The 21,970-nt window shown below is 45.2% G+C and overlaps 1 protein-coding gene across 7 annotated transcripts in view; it reads left to right on the top strand.

Annotated features, from left to right (window-relative positions):
• Positions 1 to 21,970, top strand: part of ALPK1 (alpha kinase 1) — a 101,957-nt gene that overhangs the window by 8,127 nt on the left and 71,860 nt on the right. For all 7 annotated transcript variants that reach the window (XM_060186205.1, XM_060186206.1, XM_060186207.1 and 4 more), the window contains one exon: positions 887 to 939. The gene's annotated coding sequence lies outside the window, so the exon portion shown is untranslated. The remainder of the gene's footprint in view (positions 1 to 886; positions 940 to 21,970) is intronic.

The raw sequence follows: 21,970 nt of genomic DNA, 5'->3' as shown, positions 1-21,970 counted from the left end.
GTGGAGTGGACCGCACATGTCACCGTGCCCAAGGGCCTGGGTTCAAGCCCCCAGCCACCACATAGGAACACCTGCAGGGAGCAGTTTCATAAGCAGTAGAGCAGTGATATGATGTCTCTTCTTCTTTCTTCCTCTCCCTCTCTGTCTCTCAATCTCTATCTTTAAAAAAAAATAAAGTCTGCTGGAAACAGAGGACGTGTACGAGCAAGAAGCCCCAGCAATAACCCTGGTGGCGAGAGGGTGCCGGGGGAGAGAGAACTCACCTGTCTTTCATGACCCAGATTAGGGCCTGTTATACGATGAGAAGTGCCATGGCCCTGGAGGAAGCTCAACTGTTGTCCTTTCCCTCTCTCTTTCCTTCTCTCTCTCTTCCCCCCCCCCCCAGCAGATGGCTCACCCAGTAGAGTGCACATATTACCATGCATGAGGTTCTGGGTTGCCCAGAGGTTCCAGGTTCAATCCCTGCCATACCATGAATTGGAGCTGAGCAGTGCTCTGGTGGGGGAATAAAAAAAAGCCAGGTCGTGGTTCACCCTTTTGAGTGCACACATTACAGTACACAAGTGCCCTGGTTCAAGTCCCTGCTCCCCACCTGCAGAGGGGAAGCTTCGTGGGTGGTGAAGCAGTATTGCAGGTGTCTCTCCTTTTTTATGTTTTATTTTATTTTATTTAAATATTTATTTATCCCCTTTTGTTTCCCTTATTGTTTTATTATTGTAGTTATTATTGCTGTTATTGATGTCATTGTTGGATAGAACAGAGAGAAATGGAGAGAGGAGGGGAAGACAGAGAGGAGGAGAGAAAGACAGACACCTGCAGACCTGCTTCACCGCCTGTGAAACTACCACCTGGCCCCCGTTTTATTTTTATTTTTTTCCATCTCTAGAAAATTCTTCTGAATCAGAAATGGACTGATATCGAATACAACAGAGATTGGGGGTAAGTCTTTATATGAAAAATTTGAATTGAGTTCTTCTTTCTTGATTATATCATTATGTGTAGCCACTATAGAAAATATGCACAAAAAATAAAATAAATAAAAAGGCTGGGAGAATCAAAACATCCTAATCAGATGCCGTAACACTTAGTATTTTGGTATATTTCCTTCTGAATATTCCCCATGGGTTGTTTTTTTTTTTTTTTTTTTTTATTTAATTTTATTTATTTTCCCTTTTGCTGCCCTTGTTTTTATTGTTGTTGTAGTTATTATTGTTGTAGTTATTATTGATGTCATCGTTGTTGGAGAGGACAGAGAGAAATGGAGAGAGGAGGGGAAGACAGAGAGGTGGACAGAAAGATAGACACCTGCAGACCTGCTTCACCGCCTGTGAAGCGACTTCCCTGCAGGTGGGGAGCCGGGGGCTCGAACCAGGATCCTTATGCTGGTCCCTGCTCTTCGCGCCATGTGCGCTGAACCCGCTGCGCTACCACCCGACTCCCGTTTTTTTTTTTTTTCTGTTGTGATAAAAATGCACCTGCAACTGAGCACCTTAACTGGCTCAGTGGTGTTGAGCGCATTCACACAGGTGTGCTCCCACCCGTCCTCATCCTCGGGAGTCTTCTCATCTTGCAGAGCTGACACTGTCTCATTAAACACTCACTTCCCATCCCTTCTCTGCACAGCCCCTTGGAAACCAGCTGCCCACTTTCTTCTCTATATGCTTAACAACTCTTATCATATCAGTGAGTTGGGCCGTGCAGTATTTATTCCTTTGTGATTGGTTTATTTCACTTAGCACCATGTTCTCAAAGTTCATTGATGGTCTTGCAATTGTCAGAATGTCTTTTCTACTTATATTTATTTACTTATCTTTATTGTCTTCAGGTTATCACTGGCACTCAGTGCTAACACTGAACACTGAATCCATCACTTCCAGTGGCCATTTTTCCCTCTTTTCTTCTTCTAATTTTTTTTTTTTTTTGCCTCCAGGTTTATCTTTGGGATTCGGTATCAGCACTACAAATCCACTGCTCCTGGCAGCCATTTTTTCCCCATTTTATTGGATCAGACAGAGAGAAATCGGGAGAGGTAGGGGAGACAGGGAGAGAGAAAGAGACACCTGCCGACCTGCTTTAGCTCTTGTGAAGCTTCCCCCCTGCAGGTGGGAAGCAGAGGCAGGAGCCTGAGTCCTTGCCCATAGTAAGATGAGTGTTCAGCTGGGTACATCACCACCCAGCTCCCTAGAATGTCCTTTCCTAAAGCCCAATACATACATAGTCCATGCTGTGTGCCCACCACGTTGCATGTGTCCTGTCATCTCTCCGTAGACACAGAAGTTGCTTCTGCCTTTTTGACTCTTAGAAGTAATGCTGCTCTCAGTGTGGATGTACAAATATCTCTGCAGGATCCTGCTTTCAGTTTTTCTGGGTGTGTTCTCCAAAGTGAGATAGCTGACTTATAGGGTTACACCGTTAAAAAGTGTGTGGGGGGGAGTTGGGCAGTAGCGCATTGGGTTAAGCGCATGTGGTGAAGACTGGTGTAAGGATCCCGGTTCGAGCCCCTGGCTCCCCACCTGTTAAGGTAGTCCCTTCAAAGGCGGTGAAGCAGGTCTGCAGGTGTCTATCTTTCCCTCCCACTCTCTGTCTTCCCCTACTCTCTACATTTCTGTACAACAACAACAACAATAATAACTACAACAGCAATGAAAAACAAGGGCAACAAAAGGGAAAATAAATATAATTTTTTTTAAAGTGTGTGTGGGTGTGTGTGTATGTGTGAGCATGTGTACAGTTAACATACTGTCTTACATAGCAGGTACATGTTTTTTTTTCCTCCAGGGTTATTGCTGGGGCTTGGTGCAAGCACTACAAATCCACTGTTCCTGGAGGCTATTTTCTCCCCTTTGTTGCTCTTGTTTATCATTTTTAAAAAATTGTTTAATATTTATTTATTTTCCTTTTTGTTGCCTTGCTGTAGTTATTACTGTTGTTGTTACTGATGCCATTGTTGTTAGATAGGACAGAGAGAAATGGAAAGAGGAGGGGAAGACAGAGGGGGAGAGAAAGACAGACTCCTGCAGACCTGCTTCACCGCTTGTGAAGCGACTCCCCTGTAGGTGGGGAGCTGAGGGCTCGAACCCAGATCCTTATGCCAATCTGTGCGCTTAACCCGCTGCGCTACTACCCAGGCCCCTAGGTTCATCTTTTATTTTTATTTTTATTTATTTATTCCCTTTGTTGCCCTTGTTGTTGTTTTTTATTGTTGTAGTTATTATTGTTGTTGTCGTTGTTGGCTAGGACAGAGAGAAATGGAGAGCGGAGGGGAAGACAGAGAGGGGGAGAGAAAGACAGACACCTGCAGACCTGCTTCACCGCCTGTGAAGCGACTCCCCTGCAGGTGGGGAGCCGGGGCTCGAACTGGGATCCTTATGCCGGTCCTTGTGCTTTGCGCCACCTGCGCTTAACCCGCTGCGCCACCGCCCGACTCCCGGTTCATCATTTTCTATCCCTACCCGCAAGGTACAAATGTCCCCGTTTCTCCTCATGCTGGTGCACAACACTTGGGATGTTCTGTGGTTGTTTTCCATAATAGTTCTCCAAGTTGATGTGAAGTGGCATCTCCCTGTGGTTTTGGATTCCATCCTCCTGATGACTAGCAGTGCTGAGCCCCTTTTCGTACACCTGCTGACCACTTGTACGTCAGAAGACATCTTGGGCAAAGTGTCTGTTCAAATCCTTCAGCTAGTTCCTTAATCAAGTTGTATCGTGAAAACCCTTTGGAAGACATTTTTTTTATTATTATTATTATTTTAAGTGGTTTAATATTGATTTACAAAACTATAAGATGATAGGGGTACAGCTCTTCACCATCCCCACCGCCAGAGTTCTGAGTCCCCAATCCCTCCATTGTTTGCTACAGTATTGTCCCAAGGTTGCAGATATGGGTTAGCCATTATTTCTGCACACTGTCTATATCTGTATTAATTTACCACCCCTTTTTTTCTTCTATGACCTCCTATTCGCTTCCTTTCCAAGTCACACATACACTACATCCAAATATCCTTCCCTTTTTCCTCTACTCTTTCCAGGTCCTGATGAAGTTGGAGTTCAGAGCCCTCTGGTCAACTTCCCCCTATCATTTTTCTCTCAGAAAATAGGGGTATAGATCAAAGTTATTTGGGGGATACAAAAGGTGGGCGTTTTGGCTTCTTTAATTGCTTCTCCACTGGACATGGGTGTTGGCAGGTCATTCCCCCCAGCCTGTTGCTATCTTTCCCCATGGGGAAGGGCTCTGGAGAGGAGAGGTCCTGGGACACACTGGGGAGGTTGTCTGACCAGGGAAGTCAGATTGGCATCATAGTAGCCTCTGTATCTTGGTGGTTGAAGCTGTGAATATCTCAGCTGTAGTTGGTGAGTTTTCTTAAGGTCAATAGCTGTAGATATTTGTTGTTTGGGGGGAGATAGATTCTGTTCCCTGTTACTTCATGGCAGCACCTCCCGGAAGTCCTGGAGGAATTCTTCCCCCCCCCTTTTGGCCCAAGTTTTTATTGGGTTATTTTGCTTATTTTGTAGATCTATACCAATTCTGTATAGGTAGCTGATATCAGTCCTTTGTCTGATGTATGATGTACAAATATCTTCTCCCATTTACTCAGCTGCCTAGTTATTTTGCTTTTGATGTGTAGAAGCTTTTTGGTCTCATGTAATTCCATTTATTTTCTTTTGTTTTCATTTCCCATCTCCAGGGGCTTGAGTCTCCAAATACATCTTTGTTTTCTCTCTCTCTCTCTTTATTTATTTAAAAAAGGAGACATTAACAAAACCATAGGATAAGAGGGGTACAACTCCACACAATTCCCACCACCAGATCTCCATATCCCATCCCCTCCCCTGATAGCTTTCCTATTCTTTATCCTCTGGAGTATGGACCCAAGGTCATTGTGGATTGCAGAAGGTGGAAGGTCTGGCTTCTGTAGTTGCTTCCCCGCTGAACATAGGCATTGACTGGCCAATCCATACTCCCAGTCTGCCTCTCTCTTTCCCTAGTGGGGTGGGACTCTGGGGAAGCGGAGCTCCAGGACACATTGGTTGGGTCATCTGTCCAGGGAAGTCTGGTGGCTGAAAAGAGAGTTAACATACAAAGCCAAACAAATTGTTGAACAATCATGGACCTAAAGGCTGGAATAGTGCATATGAAGTGTTGTGGGGTACTCACTGCACACTATTGTGTACTTTTGCTTTCAGGTATATATTTTGCCCTAGTTTATGGATACGTGTGAACATATGCCCTATCTCATGGGACCTGGTCTATATCTAGGTTTTGGGACTCTATCTCATGGGACCTCCTTCTTCTCTCTGTATCATTCACTCTCTCCCTCTTTATCTCCCTCTCCCCTCAATTTTTCCTTTGTCTCTATCCAATAAAAATAAATAAAATATTTAAAAAGAGAGAGAGAGAGAGAGAGTCAGAGGTACAGAGGGAAGGGCACCACAGCATTGAATTTTCTCCAGTGTGGAGGGAGCTGAGCTTGAACCTACCTTGCCGCCAGCCCCATCCCTCTTGCCCTTCGTTTCATTTCAGATGACACTGGTGATCCATGCAACCAGTAGCTGTTGGTTCTGTAATCAACCAGCAGCCTGGCCTCTTCCTCCACTGGAGACTTGTCCCGACGTCCTGACAGCTTGCCTCTGGCCTGCAGGTGGCGAGCTTGGCTAGGCTGAATGTTGAGTGCACCCAGAGAGAACAAGACAGGGCTGGAAAATGCTGATGGGAGGACTGAGGGAAACCCAACTAAGAGAAATGTTAGGGAAAGGTGAGCAGAAGACTCTGAACTCCAATTCCATCAGAACCCAGAGAGACAAGAGGAAAGAAAGGAGGGACATTCGGAAGTAGTTACAGGTATAGGTGTGACTTAGAGAGATAGAGAGGGCAGGACCATAAAAAAAAAAGAAGGGCAAATATGTATAATTATGGACACACAGCTGTAGATATAAAGTCAGCCCATATCTGTGACCTGGGACAACCACTATGGTTTCCAATGGAGGGAAGAGGGACATGGAACTCTGGTGGTGGGGAAGCTATGGAATTATACCCCTGTTACCTTATGATTTTTTAAGTCAATATTAAATCATTAATACAAAATGGGGAGAAGATTGTGGCACACTTAGTTGAGTGCCATGTTACAATGTGCAAGAATCTGGGTTCAAGCCTCCAGTCCCTACCTTCAGAGGGAAAGCTTCGCAAACAGTGAAGCAAGGCTGCAGGTGTCTCTCTGTCTCTTTCTCCCTCTCTATCTCCCCTTCCCCTCTCGATTTCTGGCTGTCCCTATTCAATAAATAAAGATGAAAGAGAGAGAGAGAGAGAAAAACAGAGAGAGAGAGAATAAACAGCATAGGACAGGGAGCCCACAGAGTTCTTTCTGTGTTGAGACACTGAGTAGTTCTATTCCTACAAGGGCACTGTCCTTTTCTGTGTGGAAGCCAGCACTCCCTCCATCCCTCCTCTGTGCTGGTGGGGGGGACAAGGCTGCTTTCACCCCTGGAGGCTGGGTCTGGGATGAGGGTGTGTGCTGGCTGCTGGGCAGAAACCAAAGAAGGGGGTACAGTGTGTGTGTGTGTGTGTGTGTGTGTGTGTGTGTGTGTGTAGAGGGCGGTGCAGAAACATTTCTTATGGATTTTCTAATGGGTCCCCATGTTCTACCTTCTCAAAATAACCATAAGTGACACTCCTTGGTTATTTAACCTATTGGGTGTGTCCAAAGGAGCCACACCGTCTGCCCTGTATAAATAACGAGTCCTCTGGTGCTCCCTTATTGCTACTCCTGAGTGTTGTGGACACTCCCCAAGGCCTTCATCCTCCAGGACCCCATCACTTCCCTGTGCTGCATCATTTAACGCTAGAGGACCACTCTGGGCCTTCAGGATACCCAAGAGACTGTATGACTTCTCCTCTCATACAGTGTCCACACATGTCTGGTCTGTGATGGTTTGGTGGTTCTTTCACAGTTGTGCCAAAATAAATAAATAAATAAATAAATAAATAAATAAATAAATAAATAAATAAATAAGCTAGCCTAGCGATTTATTCAAGCCAGTAGTCCACAACCTTGTGCTGCAATATAAAATGGGGTCCCTGTTCCTAGAGCTCCTGTCAGATGTGGGTCAGGTGAGAGACATCTCTAGATGCCTGTGGTGTCTCTCTCTCTCTGGCACCTGTCACAAGGCTGTGATTACTGCCCTCTCCACAGCTGTGTGTTTCTGGACTCTAGAACTCATGTGTGGTCACCTGTGCATCCTTAAATAGATTGTACCCAGTACATAGTAGGCAGATAAGGAAATATTGTATGAGCTAAAGAATGCTTAAGAAAGATAGGCAGGAGGTGGTACAGGGATTAAAGCATTCGCCTTTTTAGCATGAGGTTCTGAGTTCAATCCTCAGCACTGCATGTGCCAGTGATGTTCTGATTCTCTCCCTAGCCCACAACCTTCCATAAATAAATGAATGAATGAGTAAATAAGTCTTAAACAAAAGCCCAGGGGAGCTGGGCGGTAGAGCAGCGGGTTAAGCGCACATGGCACAAGGCACAAAGGCCGGTGTAAGGATCCTGGTTCAAGCCCCCGGTTCCCCACCTGCAGGGGGTAGCTTCACAAGCGGTAAAGCAGGTCTGCAGGTGTCTATCTTTATCTCCTCCTCTCTGTCTCCCCCTCCTCTCTTGATTTCTTTCTGTTCTACCCAACAACAACAGCTATGACAACAATAACAACTACAACAAGCGCAACAAAATGGGAAAAATGGCCTCCAGGAGCAGTGGATTCCTAGTGCAGGTACTGAGCCCCAGTGATAACCCTGGAGGCAAAAATAAAATAAAATAAAATAAAATAAAATAAAAACCCAAATAGATGACAGGGGAAAAAAAGAAATGAGTTCATGTATGAGCAGATACACTACCACATAAGCAAGCTAACGTGAAGATTTACCACCATCTTCTACACAGTTTTGCAATGGATCATGAGGTTAGAGGTACAGTGTCCTTGGGGCCAAATGGTAGTGCACCTGGCTGAACACACTCATTACAGTGTGCAAGGACCCAGGTTCAAGACCCTGGTCCCTACCTGCAGGGGAAGAGCTCCACTATTGGTGAAGCAGTGCTGCAGGTGTCTCTCTATCTCCTCCCCTCCTCTCTCAGTTTCTGTCTCTATCCAATAATAAATAAAAATAAAAAAAGAGATATAACATCCTCATTGCATTTTGAGAAAAGACTTGAGAGAGAAAGAGGGAAAAAGAGAGAGAGGGTGAGAGGTTGCCATGTGAACTGTGGTTGGATGAAACAGCATCATGCATTGGCCACTGATCTGGTGTTTACACCATTTTCTCTACCCCCAACCCACCCAGTGCCCTGCAGCTGGCTCTATAACAGCCCACAATGGACCATCTAGCAGCTCTCTTCAAAGCCAGCTGCTCCTGAGGAAGGCCACTTGCCCCTCTGGGAGTCCTTGGCAAAAAGCACTGCTTGCTGCGTGGATTACCAAGTGTATGGAAATAAGACTTTCACTATGAAAGCAGAGTCGAAGCACAACAGGAAAGTCAGGTCTATATGGAGAGACAGTATCCACTTTTTAGAAGAATGGCTCCCAAGTCCACTCTGAAAGGATGTCAGTCCTCCATGTGTGGAAATTGCACAAGATCCTGCTGCTGGCTTTTGGAGCATGAGGTTGTGGTGACATTCAGCCTTACTGTGGCAAAAGGGGGAGTCCTTGTGGCTGAGCCCGTGAAGGTCCTCTGTCACTGTCACCATCCCTGTTTGGCTCATGAAGCCATGGAAGAGTACTAGAGGTGTGGAGGAAGGGGGGCAGCTGAGGTCTGTGGTTTAGGCTTTCTTGTGTATGTGACCTGTGAGGTTGTCCTCTGCGGTGACAGCACTGTAGTGAGAATTCATGCAGGTCACAGCAAGGATTCTTGCACCCGGAAACCGTGTTGAGAAGTGCGTCTGTGTATCTGTCTGCTTGTGTTCTCATCAGTCAATCTTGTCTCCTTCACTTTCCTCATCAGCAAGCCACAACCGTTCAGCTCCTTGTATAAATCTTCACAATGGGTATTCCCTCCTTTATGCTTCTGGGGAGCCAGGTAGTTTTGGCATACCTGGTTAAGTGCACATAGTACTAAGTGCAAGGACCCTCACAAGGTTCTGGGTTTAAGCGCCACCCCCTTCTGGCTCCCCACCTGCAAGAGAGTCGCTTCACAAGTGGTGAAGCAGGTCTGCAGGTGTCTATCTTTCTCTCTCCCTCTCTGTCTCCTCTTCCTTTCTCAATTTCTCTCTGTCCTATCCAGTAAAAATAAATGGGAAAAATGGCCACTAGGAGCAGTGGATTCATAGTGCCAGCACTGAACCCCAGTGAGAATCCTGGAGGCAAACACACACACACACACACACACAAACACACACACACACACACAAACACACACACACACACCTTTTTAAATTTTTTAAATTATTTTTATTTATTTACTGGTTAGAGACTGCCAGAAATTGAGAAGGAAAAGGGTGATAGGGAGAGAGACAGAGAGATACCTGCAGCCCTGCTTCAACATCCATCAGGCTTTCCCACTGCAGGTGGGGCCTGGGGGCTCGAACCTGGGTCCTTGCACACTGTAACATGTGCGCTCAACCAGGTGTGCCACCACCCAGCCCCTATATATGCTTCTGAAAGTTCTGCTTATGAATTATGCAGAGTTATACTTCTCCATGTGCTTCATGACTAACAGTGAGAAGAGTTCTAATGCTGTCTCATTTTGGGGTATAGGCTAAAAGATTATACAGAATCTATAGTAAATTGATCTTATTTTATAGGTTCTTTTAAAAATATTTTATCGGGAGTTGGGCAGTAGCGCAATGGGTTAAGTGCAGGTGGCGCAAAGCACAAGGACTGATGGAAGGATCCCGGTTGGAGCCCCCGGCTCCCCACCTGCTTCACAGGGAGTCGCTTGACAGGCAGTGAAGCAGGTCTGCAGGTGTCTATCTTTCTCTCCCCCTCTCTGTCTTCCCCTCCTCTCTCCATTTCTCTTTGTCCTAACAACGACAACATCAATTACAACAACAACAATAACTACAACAATAAAAAAAAACTAGGGCAACAAAAGGGAATAAATAAATAAATATAAAAAAATTAAAATTTTTTTTATCATTTTTATTTGTTTTGGATAGTGACAGAGAGAAATTGAGAGGGACGAGGGAGAGACACCTGCAGCACTGCTTCAACACTCGTGAAACACCCTCCCCCATGCAGGTGGAGACTGGGGCCTTAAACCCTGATCCTTGAACACTGCAATGTGTGCGCTCAACCAGACGTGCCACCACCTTGACTCTTTCCTTCCCATTGGCACTCTCCACAAGGCAGACGTGTGTGGGTCTGAGGGGGTACCACTGCAGCAAGATCCGGTGAGATACCACAAGCATTGGAGCCATTTGTTCAGGAAACCTGCCTCTAGAACAAGCTGGAGTCTGATCTTGCAAGTATCACTTGGGCTTGATGGAGAGGTGCTGTACACACTCACATTTATAGTAGGTCGATCCTATAGCCTCGAATGGAATGGGATTTTCAAACCCCAAAGCTGAAGCTAACTCACCACCATCTCATTACTCTTTGTAAACCCCTCTGTTTTTTCTTTTTTCCTAGCGCCCCCTCCCATAAGAAACGCTTCATAGTCCCTCTGTGTGCTGGGCTGTCTTGTGCTGGCATATAAGAAATAATTTCTACATTCCTAGGAATTGTGTGAGCTATTTGTTAAAAAATATTCCATCCTGGGTGTTGGGTGGTAGTGCAGTGGGGCAAAGCTCAAGGACGGGTGTAAGGATCCTGGTGCAAGCCCCTGGCTCCCCACCTGCAGGGGAGTCACTTCACAGGCGGTGAAGCAGGTCTGCAGGTGTCTTTCTCTCCCCCTCTCTGTCTTCCCCTCCTCTCTCCATTTCTCTCTGTCCTATCCAACAACAATGATATCAATAACAATAATAATAACCACAACAACGGTAAAACAACAAGGGCAGCAAAAAGGGGGAGGGAAGCCTCCAGGAGCAATGGATTCGTGGTGCAGGCACCGAGCCCCAGCGATAACCCTGGAGGCAAAAAATAATAATAATTTAAAAAATTCCACCCTTAAATATATAATTTTGAAGGCCAGTTGGTGGTGTACCCAGTAGAGCACACATGTTACAGTGTATAAGGACCTGAATTCAGGCCTTCAGTCCCCACCTGCAGGGTGGTAAAGCAGGGCTGCAGGTGTCTCTTTCTCTCTCTTCGTCTTTATCCCCTTCCCTCTCAATAAATAACACCATATATATTTGAAATTAATAAATGACAAAGGCAAAACATATTTCCCAATCACATTACATTAACTCTGCTTTTTTTTTTTTAAAAAAAATTATTCCTTTATTGGAGGATTAAAGGTTTACAGTCAACAGTAAAAGACAGAGAGACACCTGCAGCCCTGCTTCATCACTTGTGAAGCTTTCCCCCTCCAGGTGGAGAACCAGGAGATTGAACCTGGGTACTTGCACACTGTAATGTGAGCACTTCGCCAAGTGTGCTACTGCCTGACCCCTTAACTCTGTTTTTATCTCTATACCATTGGCACGGTGAATACACCACATTATGGTCTACTGCTGGATCAGTCTTCCTAACTCTTCAGTGTTCTCCATTGGTAACTTACATTCAACATGGTAGAAAGATTTACACCACAGAAATTGACCACTGTTACAAATTAGACCTGCTTTTTCATCTCCTAGAGAACAGGTTGTTAAACTTCGACTATCTCTAAATATATCCTGTTGGAGTCTTTTTAATTTTCTCTATTAAAGGTGTAGATGATTTTTGAAGATGATGGTCTCTTTAAAATATCAAGGCTTTGATTCAGTGAATATTATTAGATTGTTCTTCTATCCACCATAGTAAGGGTTTTGTTCTATTTTTTTAAATTTATTTATTGGGGAATTAATATTTTACATTCGACAGTAAATACAATAGTTTGTACATGCATAACATTTCCCAGTTTTCCATATAACAATACAACCCCCACTAGGTCCTCTGCCATCCTTCTTGGATCTGTATTCTCCCCACCCATCCACCCCAGAGTCTTTTACTTTGGTGCAATAAACCAATTTCAGTTCAGGTTCTACTTGTGTTTGCTCTTCTGATCTTGTTTTTCAACTTCTGCCTGAGAGTGAGATCATCCCATATTCATCCTTCTGTTTCTCACTTATTTCACATAACATGAATTTTTCAGGTCCATCCAAGATCGGCTGAAAACGGTGAAGTCACCATTTTTTACAGCTGAGTAGTATTCCATTGTGTATATACCACAACTTGCTCAGCCACTCATCTGTTGTTGGACACCTGGGTTTCTTCCAGGTTTTGGCTATTACAAATTGTGCTGCTAATAACATATGTGTACACAGATCTTTTTTGATGGATGTGTTGGGTTCCTTAGGATCTATCCCCAGGAGAGGAATTGCAGGATCATAGGGTAGGCCCATTTCTAGCCTTCTGAGAGTTCTCCAGACTGTTCTCCACAGAGGTTGGACCACTTTACATTCCCACCAGCAGTGCAGGAGGGTTTCTTTGACCCCACAACCTCTCCAGCATTTTGCTACTGTTACCTTTTCTGATGTATGACATTCTCACAGGAGTGAAGTGGTATCTCATTGTTGTCTTTATTTGCGTTTCTCTGACAATCAGAGACCTGGAGCATTTTTTCATGTGTTTCTCAGCCTTTTGGATCTCTTCTGTGGTGAATATTCTGTCCATGTCCTCCCCCCATTTTTGGATGGGGTTATTTGTTGTCTTGTTGTTGAGTGTGGCAAGCTCTTTATATATTCTGGTTATTAGCCTCTTGTCTGATGTATGGCATGTAAAGATCTTCTCCCATTCTGTGAGGGGTCTCTTGGTTTGGGTAGCAGTTTCTTTTGCCGTGCAGAAGCTTTTTAATTTGATGTATTCCCATGGGTTTATGCTTGCTTTACTCTTCTTTGTAATTGGATTTGTTTCATTGAAGATGTCTTTAAAATTTATGCGGAAAAGAGTTCTGCCAATATTTTCCTCTAAGTATCTGATAGTTTCTGGTCTAACATCCAAGTCCTTGATCCACTTAGAATTTACTTTTGTATTTGGTGAAATATAGTGGTTCAGTTTCATTCTTCTGCAGGTTTCAACCCATTTTTTCCAACACCATTTATTAAAGAGACTCTGCTTCCCCCATTTAATAGTCTGGGCCCCTTTGTCAAAGATTAGATGTCCATAGGTGTGGGGCTTACTTTTGGGCTCCCAATTCTATTCCACTGATCAGTGTGTCTATTCATGTTCCAGTACCAAGCAGTTTTGATGACAACGGCCTTATAATACAATTTGAGATCTGGGAGTGTGATGCCTCCAGTTCTGTTCTTTCTTCTCAAGATTGTTTTGGCAGTTCTAGGTCTTTTCTGGTTCCAGATAAACATTTGTAGCATTTGTTCTATTCTCCTAAAATCTGTGCTTGGGATCTTGATGGGAATGGTTTTGTTCTATTTATGTACTGGCAGCCAACACTAGATCTGTTGTGATCTTTTTTCTTTTTTTCTTCACTTTCTTAGTCAGATAGTAATAACAGCTATGTCAGCCTCATAAAATGAACTAGAATTGTTCTCTACCATCTGAAAATTACATACTTTTTAAAATGGTGTAAATCTGCTATTTGAATCAGTACCTTTCTTGGATATAGTAAGTACTTTTTTTTTCACTGAGTTTATTTTTTCATTACACTTTAACTGTAGGTCAAAGTTGTTCTAAAAATATGCATTTCTTTTTTTTAATATTTATTTTATTTATTCCCTTTTGTTGCCCTTGTTGTTTTATTGTTGTAGTTATTATTGTTGTTGTTGTTGTTGGATAGGACAGAGAGAAATGGAGAGAGAAGGGGAAGACAGAGAGGAGGAGAGAAAGATAGACACCTGCAGACCTGCTTCACCGCCTGTGAAGGGACTCCCCTGCAGGTGGGGAGCCAGGGTCTCAAACCAGGATCCTTGCTCGGGTCCTTGAGTTTTGTACTATGTGCGTTTAACCCGGTGCACTACCGCCTGCCCCCCTAGGCTTACTATGTTCTTATAAACCTTCACTATTCACAGTCTTTTTAATATATATATATTTATTTATTTTCCCTTTTGTTGCCCTTGTTGTTTAACATTGTTGTGGTTATTGATGTCAATGTTGTTGGATAGGACAGAGAGAAATGGAGCGAGGAGGGGAAGACAGAGAGGGGAAGAGAAAGATAGACACCTGACCTGCTTCACCGCTTGTGAAGCAACTCCCCTGCAGGTGGGGAGCTGGGGGTTCGAACAGGATCCTTAAGCCGGCCCCTGTGCTTCACGCCATGTGCACTTAACCCACTGCACTACAGCCTGACTCCCAGTCACAGTCTTTAAACATGTTTTTGGCAACAGCTATAGTCTTTGCATTTTTAAGACCATATTAACTAGTAAGCTGTATTTTATGCCTTTGTGTGTGTGTGTTTTGTTCTTAAGTATACTCCTACTTAATTTGGTCTTTGAGTAAAATGTCATTAACAATTGTACATATGCATAGCTTTATCTTTTCAGAGTGTGTTTCAGTTAGAAGCGTGGGCAGGAGGTGGTAAGAGAGGGACAGTGAGGAAGTAAATAAATAAATAAACAAACATCTTTGAGGGTTATGATAAAATAAAGGAGAAAACGGCTTTTCTCATAGTATAGCATCTTCCTCATTGGAAAAAAAAAAATGAAGCATTTTAAGGGCTGTGACTAGTAAAATTATGGACTTCACGTCTTTCCCCCTTCGTTTCTAACTTTAAACCTATTGTGTCTTGGGCAGCGTTGTGCAGTTTGTGTTATTTTCTCAAAACTGGGCACTGGCTTATTTATCTGTGGCTCAGCTGAGTTGCATCTGCAGCGAAGGTAACCACCACCAGATCGCTCTATTCAAGTGTTTTGTGCTAGCCTGTAACAACAAAAGCTAGCAGAGAAAAAGACCTGTGAGGTCAGGGAGTCTCTGCCTTCATTCTCGGGCCTCAGATTCCCGAGACTGGAGACGTGCCACTTGAGCCTCAGCAAAGGAGCGGAGAGAGTGCATTTTTGTCTGCGACTAGACACTTAGAAAAAGTGCCTCTGCTCCTCCAGAGTGGGCCAGCTTTCTCAGTGCTAATAGGTAGTTCTCCCTGATGGAAATAAGGATTTCCCAACACAGAGAGACAGAGAGCTGGGCTTGATGAGGCTGGTGTAGACGCCCAGCCAGCCTCACAAGAGAACTCTGTTCATCAGCCTTCAAAGTGATAGGACACAGGCAGGGCTGTGCGGTGGCCACATGTAAAGTCGCCTGTAGCTCTTTAAAGAGGATTAGCCCGAGATCGGGGAGCATTCAGGGCCTGGGCTCACGGTGAGCTGGGTATGCTAACGAGATGCAAATGTGCACAGCAAACATTGCCTAATCTGAACACCCTCCACACTCAGCTTTGTTCCCCTCCCAGTGGGGGAGCCAACTTTATCATATCAAGAGGGAAAATCCAGAAAGAAGCAGCCTTATTCTTTACCACCTTATATATTTGCTTCTGGAAAAAAAGGGAAAAAGGAACACACACACACACACACACACACACACACACACACACACACGCTCATGCAGTTTTTATTTAGACTAGATTAAATAGTAAAGTCAGTAGAAGAGCCAAAGTTGGCTTGTTCATACATAGTGTCTTACTGCCTATGTTCCATAGATAAGGATGGGAAATAATTTGATTTTTGCAGAAGAGAGAGAAAAAGAAACTACAGTTTTAAAACACTGTTTTATGATTATTAAAGCCTTGCAAAACCCTCCCCCCAGTTCACCTACACATTTCTAAGTTGTGAGTTTCACTCTTTGCCTGCACAATGTTCTGTTAGTTCCATGCAGAAAAATACTGTATCTTCATCATAGCTTTTTTTTTTAAAAAAAAAAAAGTATACACACTACACACACATACACACACACTCAATTATATATGTAACTGTTATAGGATCCTCACCACTCCGGGCTGATTTTTTTCAGGTACAAGGAGCAGAACAGAGACAGATGGAGGGAGGGAGGGAGAGAAAGAGGCCAGAGCTCAGAAGCTTCCCCCAGTGCACTGGGGTCTGTCTGTCTGGATTCCAAGTTGTGTGCCTGACCAAGCAGGCACCCTCCCTGTTGAGCTACCACTCCCACCCACTCCCCCCCCCCCCCCCCCCCCCCGGGATACTTCAAATGATCCAGGCAGTCAGGCAGTCCTTGCCCATCCCCACGGCAACCCGTGAGAACACATCCGGTGTCTTAAACTGGATGGGGACTCAATTCCTGGCCATGCTGTTTCCGGACTAGAGCATACCAGAACAATACTCCTCACCACCATTCTCTGGGTCATGCCAGAGACTCTCTGGGGTACATTTCTGAATCCCTTCCCCACCAGGAAAACACCAACTACCCTCTTCGCATCACCCTACACACACACCACTGCATCATCCATCTGCATGGCTAGAAAATCAGAGTCCCAGCAAACACAGGGTCACCAGGCCAGTGGCCCCAGTTCCAAGGCGTGATCTCTCATTAGTTAGCGGCATTCACCCACAGTCAGCAGCCTAGCTTGGGTGCTGTTGGTTTTGTATGGCTGTTGGTGTGTGTGTGTGTGTGTGTGTGTGTGTGTGTTCTTGCTCCGTTGTGAAGGGTTTGTCTCTGTAGACAGTGAAAGCAGGTCATGCATATTCATGAAAGAGCACCCTTGCCCGCACACACAATGCCCTAAGCTGTTCACACAGCTAGCTGACTGGATTGGGGTGTGTGTAGGGGGGTCCTGCAGACTGCAGGGGCCAGATTAGTACAAATAGCCAGCCCACTCTTTCCCTTGTTAGCCCTGGCCTTCCTGACAATCTCCCCAATTGTCACCGGTGACAAGGCTATCATTGGGTGATGGGTTCTTTTGGCCATTTCCAAATCAAGATAATTTCCTTCACTTCCATTTTATTAGACGGCAAGGGGTGTGTGTGCAGGGGGGCGGGGTGGTCGGGAGAGGAAGTGCATCAGGGTTTTTTTTTTTTTTTTGGTCACTTCAAAGGCATCTTTGATCTAAAAATATGTGCTGTACCAAATTCATTATGTCTCCCCTTCAAGAGCTTTTGAAATTTATTGATCTTCTCAATTATTCCCCTTTTACATCCAATAATGGGGTGTGAGATGGTAGTGCTGGGAACAGTCCAGGGAACAGGCAGGGGGTGGGGGGGATGCGGCCAACTGGTCACTTCTAAGACCACGACAAGATGGGAACAACAGGTGCTTTTGTTCTGTGTGGCTTCTCCTCTGACTCCTGCACGACAAAGGACCCTCTGCTGTCGATCGCGACACAGAGAGACATTTGCACTGACCGAATAAGGCAAAGGCCTATCTGAGAGTGCAGCTGAAGGAAGATCAACACTCTACAGTTTGTTGTAGAGGTTGCTGGAAAAATACAGTGTCTGTGACTGCTGCTCTCCCAGTTGTGGAAGTGTGTGAGGAATAATGAGCATCGAGTGACTTCTTTATGGACATGTTGTGTGGTACTGAGACTGAACTTGTTGCAGGGTTTATAATTACACGGCTGGACAGTCAGAGACAGCAGAAGAGGACAAATGGCCGTGTGTGAGGTCTGACTTCAGAGACTCAGAGAGACGATCTTCCCAGCTTCTCTTCTGGATTCTCTCTCTCTCTCTCTCCTTCTTTATTTGTGATTATTAGTATGTTACAGGATTGTAAGTTTACAAAGTATAGTGCCACACCACACCCACCACCAGAGTTCTGTATCTCCAGCCTCCCAAAGACAACCACCAGAATTCTCACAAGTCTTACAGTTTGCTTGTTTGTTTTTCTTGTTTGTTTGTTTTATGTTGTTTTGGGGCTAGTTCATGTGTATCAGACCTCTAGATTCCACAGATGAGTGAAACCATCTGGTAGTCTTTCATCTCTTGACTTATTTCGCTAAGCATAAACACCTCCAGTTTCGTCCATTTTGCCCCAAAGGACACAATAATATCATTTTTATTGCCCAGTAGTATACATGGAATATACATATACATATATATATTATATGTATATATATCCCATAACTTCTTCAACTTTCTTTTTTAAATTTTTTAATTTATTTTTATTATCTTTATTTATTGGATAGAGACAGCTGGAAATCGAGAGAGAAGGGAGAGATAGAGAGGGAGAGAAAGAGACACCTGCAGCCCTACTTCACACTTGTGAAGTTTTCCCCCTGCAGGTAGGAACCAGGGACTTGAACCTGGGTCCTTGCACTCTATAATGTGTGCGCTTAACCAGGTGCACCACCACCTGGCCCCAGTCCCATAACTTCTTTAGCCAGTCATCTGTGGATGGGCATTTAGGCTGCTTCCACTTTTTGGCTATTGTGAATAATGCAGCTATGAACATAGGGGTGCATATGTCCTTTTGAATTAGTGTTTCAGTGTTTGTGGTCTCTCTTGTTGAGAAGATTCACCTGCCCCTTTGGCCCTGCTTTTCTTGCTGTTGCAAATATCTAAATAGCCATCATGTGAAATGATGTTAAAGTCAAACAGGATTGGTGGCTCAGAGCCAGACTGATTCTTTTAACTACTGTCTTCTGAAACTTCACCTGTAATAACCTCTATTGAGGACAGAATCAACCACTCAATCCCATTTCTGCAACTAGGAAAGGGGAGTTCAAACAAGTAGCTTCAGGGCCAGTAGAATAGCTCACTTGAATAGTGTACTGCTTTGCCATGCTTATGACCCAGGTTCAAACCCAGCTCCCTCCACATCGAAGGAAGCTTTGGTACCGTGGTGTGTGTGTGTGTGTGTGTGTGTCTTTAAAAAAAAGTGATGGGGCGAGGCAGTAGCATGCCCAGTAGAACACCCCTGTTACAGGCACAAGGACCTGGTACAAGCCCCCTGCCCTGCACATGCAAGGGGGTAACTTCACAGATAGTAAAGTAGTACTGCAGGAATCTCTCTCTCTCTCTCTCTTTCTTCCTCTTCCCCTCTCAATTTCTCTGTCTCTAACCAAGAATTTAAATAATAAAATAAAATATCTTTTAAAAATATGACTCCCTTTAAGAAAAAAAAAGACATCTTTCTTTTTTTGTTGTTGTTATCTTTTATTTTTTTTCCTTTACTGGGGGATTAATGTTTTACATTCAACAATAAATACAATAGTTTGCACATGCATAACATTTCTCAGTTTTCCACATAACAATACAACCTCCCACTTAGTCCTCTGTGATCCTTTTCCAGGACCTGTACTCTCCCCTCACACACACACACACACACACCCCAGAGTCTTTTACTCTGGTGCCATACACCAACTCCAATCCAGGTTCTGTTTAGTGTTTTCTCTTCTGATCCCGTTTTTCAACTTCTGCCTGTGAGTGAGATCATCCCATAAAAAAGACGTCTTTCATGCACAGGGAGCATGCCGTTCTAACCCTTAACCATACATTCTTTTAGATTATCTATCTATCTATCTATCTATCTATCTATCTATTATTAGATAGAGACAGAGAGAAATTGAGGAGGGAGGAGGAGGGAGAGAGACAGAGAGACACCTGCAGCCCTGCTTTACCACACATGAAACTTTCCCCCTGCAGGTGGAGACCAGGGGTTTGAACCTGGGTCCTTGCACACTGTAATGCATGTGCTTAACTAGGTGCAACACCACCTGGCCCCACGACCCTACATTCTTAAAAGCAATAAAAATAGTAGCTTCTGAGGGGGCTGGGCAGTAACACAGTGGGTTAAGTGCACATGGCACAGAAGCGCAAGGACCGATGTAAGAATCCCAGTTCGAGCCCCCGGCTCCCCACCTGCAGGGAGGTTTGCTTCACAAGTGGTAAAGCAGGTCAGCAGGTGTCTGTCATTCTCTCCCCCTCTCTGTCTTCCCTTTCTCTCTCGATTTCTCTCTGTCCTATACGACAACAATAAACAACAAGGGCAACAAAAGGGGGGAAAAATGGCCCTAAGGAGCAGTGGATTCGTAGTGCAGGCACCGAGCCCCAGCAATAACGCTGGAAGCAACAAACAAACAAATAGTTGCTTCTGAAAAGGCATTTTTCTGAATGTTTATCCAACAACTCCCAAGAACAAAATGCCTTTCATTTGGGGGCGGGGGGATTTGAGTAGTCAGCACCCTGGCCCTGGGGAGCTCAATATTCCTCTTCACAAAAGTCAGAACAGACCAAGTTGCAGATGCAGTCATGACTCCAACCTGATTTCCCTGAGCAGACGACCTCACTAATGTGTCCTGGAACCCCACCTCCCCAAAGCCCTGCCCCACTAGAAAGATGGAGACAGGCTGGGGGGTATGGATTGACCTGTCAATGCCCATGTCCAGTGGAGAAGCAATTACAGAAGCCAAACCTCCCACCTTCTGCACCCCATAAAGAATTTTGGCCCATACACCCAGAGGGATAAAGAATAGGAAGCCTTCCAATGGAGGGGATGGGACATGGAACTCTGGTGGTGGGAACTGTGTGGAATTGTACCCCTCTTACTCCACAATCTTGTCTATCACTATTAAATCACTAATGAAGGGGGCTGGGTGATAGCACAGTGGGTTATGTGCACATGGCAGGAAGTGCAAGGACCAGCGTAAGGATCCCGCTTCAATCCCCAGCTCCCCACCTGTAGAGGTTCACTTCACAAGTGGTGAAACAGGTCTGCAGTTGTCTATCTTTCTCTCCCCCCCCCTCTATCTTCCCCTCTCCTCTCTCCATTTCTCTCTGTCCTTTCCAACAACAACGGCATCAATAACAACAATAATAATAACCATAACAACGATAAAACAATAAGGGTAACAAAAGGGGGGGAAAGCCTCCAGGAGCAGTGGATTTGTGGTGCAGGCACCAAACCCCAGCAATTACCCTGGAGGGAAAAAAATTACTAATGAAATAATAATAATAAAAAAAAGAACAGAAGTGGCCTTCAAAGACATGCCAGGAGCGCACGCCACATGCTCAGTTATTCCCTTCTTATCAAGAGGCTGCACTGTTATTAGCTTCATGCCTCACGCAGGGAAACTGAGGCACAAGGAGTTAAGTACCTTGTCTTCTATCTCGGCTCCAGGAAAAGCAGAGGAGTAGGCTGGGAACTTTGGATGGGAACCTCTCTGTCCTGGATCCCCGGAACTGGAGGACACAGGACTCTGAATGTCCCCAGCAGTCCTCCCCCTTCCTCCTGGTGCCCAACGAGGGAACATGGGCTCTGTCTCCTCTCCTGCCCTTCCACTCCTCACACCCACTCACTTGCTCTGCAGAATCCCAAGTCCTGGGCTAGAGGAGGAGGAGGGTGTCAGGTATCTCTTAGGTGCTGCTGGGCCCACCATTTCCTTCCACACTGAGCTCAGCACATCCCCACCTCGCTGTCAACAACCCCCCCCCAAAGTGAGAAAGGCAGACAGTAAGTAGGTCCCTGGTTCCTTAATGCTTTCTGTTCAAGGTACCCCAACTCATGTTCCAGAGGGTCCCGTGAGTTGCTTTCACCCCCCCACCCCCCACCCCAACTTTGTTCTGACTCCCCTGTGAGATCTGTGGGCACCTCTTTGGAGGAGGAAAGGGGTGGATTTCAATGAAGACTCAGTGGGTGGTGGGAGGTGGGGAACGCTGGAGGGGAGAAGGTCACATTGTCCTCAGAGCTTACCCCCCACCCCAGCTGGCAGATAGTGTAACCCCACTCCCACCCCCGCCTTCTTGGGGAGGGGGGAGAGGAAAGCAGACAAACATAAAGCCCCCTAGCTCAAAGGCTCAAAGCAGGGCCCCAAAATATGATATCAGCTGCTGGCTCAGGCCACCTCCTCCGGTCAAATGAGAAAAATCATATTATCCCTCGGCATGGAGGCGGCTACATTCTGTCCCTGAACACCGACAATGAAAGGCTCCAGCCCCCCCCCCCCCCCAGCCTGATCCCATCCCCAAACACAAACACTCCTGCCTGGCCGCCCCCACCTCCCCGGCTCCTC

This window comes from Erinaceus europaeus, chromosome 2 (genome assembly GCF_950295315.1).
Source record: "Erinaceus europaeus chromosome 2, mEriEur2.1, whole genome shotgun sequence".
NCBI lineage: Eukaryota > Metazoa > Chordata > Mammalia > Eulipotyphla > Erinaceidae > Erinaceus > Erinaceus europaeus.
Note: the sequence above shows the minus strand (reverse complement) of the source record. Positions and strands in the feature narration are given on the sequence as shown.